Here is a 2,630-nt window from a genome sequence, read left to right as displayed (position 1 = left end):
CTAGACTAGTCTAGACACCTAATGTACAACAGAGAACTTGCCCCTTTTATATTTATGTTAACACTTAAAAACGCATATATTTGTATTTTGTAGGAACAATTGCCGAAAAATAATACCTTCACCATGCCACTGCCCTACCTATAGTGACTCGAAATAATTAAAATTTTAATTAATGTAGTTACAGCTTACATTTCATAGTAGGTAAATTATATTCTGAAATATAAAATTAATTTTCTAATAATCATAATTTGATAATATATTACGTATATTGTATACATATATATACATTTGTATACCACCAGTAATATTATTTAAACCACTGTTGGTATAATACAAACTCACATCTCTAAATAATATTATGATATTAGGCATAAAATTACTCTTAAAAATTTGTTTTAATAGGAGTCTTTAAAAAAAATTCAAAAATGTTAAACAAATTATCATCAAACGACGAATATCATAATTATTAATAAGGACATCGGACATACTAATAATAATATTATAATATAAGAACACGATCAAATTTTTCCCACGCGAATAATAAACAAAATATTAATCTACTGAATGTCCCCGTCGAACGTGACGCTTAGGCAATCAAACGAACAGTAAACCTGCTGACACCTTGTCGAATTATTATTTTATTATCAATGGCCGCTTATTAGACGTTCGAGATAAATCCTACACGCCATGTCTTAAAATATTAAAGTATTATTATAGGACTGTACGAAACACAAGACTTTAACCAGATTTTGAAATAATTACTAGTGCCGTGTTAAGGTGTGATGCCGCCGGGGGCACACATATTTTGCCGCCTCATAATGGTTTTATTATCTTCTTTTTCCAAATTAAGAAAGAATTCAAAATATTAATTATGACATTTTTCTAACATTTTAATCACTAATTAAATGGTCTAAAATTAGTATAGTCTAATATTAGTGTAGGTATACTTACAATATAATAATATTATGTATAAGTGCATTTAATATACTAATTGCATACCTACTACATTTAGGTACTATTTACGTCTGTTGTCTATTGACTATTTCTAACCCATTAATTAGCGTTAGCCCAGATGTAGTGTTCATTTACATGAAATCTCCGAACATATTAAATTAATCGGAAATAAATTGGTATTTAAAGTATGGTAATTAATAGTAAGAGGTGAATTTTGGCCTTAGGGGTATGTATTGTGGCTAAATAGAATAACTAAATATTACAAATTATTCGTATAAGACATAAATGGGTAGGTACTCATCGTTGATGGCGTAAAAAAAGTTTGGAATTTTGGAATTTTTCGTCTTAACTCTTCTAATTTCAACTTTTTAACTTTTGCTCTTTTTTTTGTACTCAGAGCCACCTAATCTCACTCTTTTTGTTTTTGAAGACATTATTTTATAATATAAAGTAAAATTACACCTGTGTCTTGTACACTTGACAACATTACAAATTTACAACCCACTATACCCACTTACTAATGAGCTCTATAATAATATAGTGATAATTCTGTTAAATACTTATATTATGTAAACTATTTTGGAAAATAAATTAATAATTAACCATGGTTGGAAATAAAGAAATTGTCCGTTTGCGTCGTTTCTAAGTATTTTTATGAATTCACAATAATGTGGATACGTCAATAACTGTCATACCTATTATATGTACCTAGATATGAATGTGTATATATTGTATGATATTAACTAGGAGAACTAACAACTACAATTTATAGTTAATAGTGTTGATACATATTAGTGTTATTAATTATATTTAGTGGGTATTTACTACAACTGTACGTCCGTACAGGCGTACAGCAATATCCTCGTCCGTCGCGTCTCGACTGTGTTTACGCGTGTTGATAATTTGAATGAGATCTATGTAGGTATAGCCCAATAATAAATAGGCAATTAAGTTTATTATAATCAAAAATATTTTTCATATAATACTCAAATATTTTAACATTAAATTGTGTGATATATTTAATAACTGATGGAAAAATTGATTTATCACAAAAAACCAAAAAAAAAAAATGTTTGAAAAAATGCCGCCTATGAAATATTTTCAATTTTTGACGCCGGGGGCAAATGCCACCTTTGCCCCTCGTTAAACGCGCCTCTGATAATAAATTACTGTCAAGTATTCCAACCGTTATATACATTATATGATTTGAAAGGTACTAAAAATGCAAAATCTATAAGCGTTATTAACACGATAATATAATATTATTGTTATCACCACGAGTCGAGATAAAGTTATCAATGATTTTACGTCTTTTCGCCGTCAATTTCTCAGATCATAATAATAATAATAATAATAACTAAGTTATTAGTTACTTAGATAAAAATATTACGAAGGTAATACCTAACTAATAACTATATCGTAATTAATGACTAATGCGCCGTTGTAATGATCATTATGCTCTATGGTCATAATTTGGCAGTAAAATCAAAATATCGTCCATGTCGTGACACACCGACTTCGATCGGTACCTACCGCCGGTCGCCAGTCGTAAGTCGTCGACTCGCATTACGCAGAAAGCTGCGGCTGCACCAGGTAAAATGTTTTGGATTTTGATTGATTGTTGTGCTGGATTTAATTCGATTACTGTTATGTTTTTATTGTTGTGACGACGATAA

At 29.4% G+C, this 2,630-nt stretch overlaps 1 long non-coding RNA gene across 1 annotated transcript in view; it reads left to right on the top strand.

The window, feature by feature from the left end:
- The first annotated feature begins 2,354 nt into the window (after nucleotides 1-2,354).
- LOC103308304 overlaps nucleotides 2,355-2,630 on the top strand; it is an 8,301-nt gene continuing 8,025 nt past the window's right edge. Inside the window, exon 1 of the long non-coding RNA XR_510396.3 lies at nucleotides 2,355-2,547. This is a non-coding gene — a long non-coding RNA (uncharacterized LOC103308304). The remainder of the gene's footprint in view (nucleotides 2,548-2,630) is intronic.

The sequence above is a fragment of the Acyrthosiphon pisum genome, chromosome X (genome assembly GCF_005508785.2).
Source record: "Acyrthosiphon pisum isolate AL4f chromosome X, pea_aphid_22Mar2018_4r6ur, whole genome shotgun sequence".
NCBI lineage: Eukaryota > Metazoa > Arthropoda > Insecta > Hemiptera > Aphididae > Acyrthosiphon > Acyrthosiphon pisum.
Note: the sequence above shows the minus strand (reverse complement) of the source record. Positions and strands in the feature narration are given on the sequence as shown.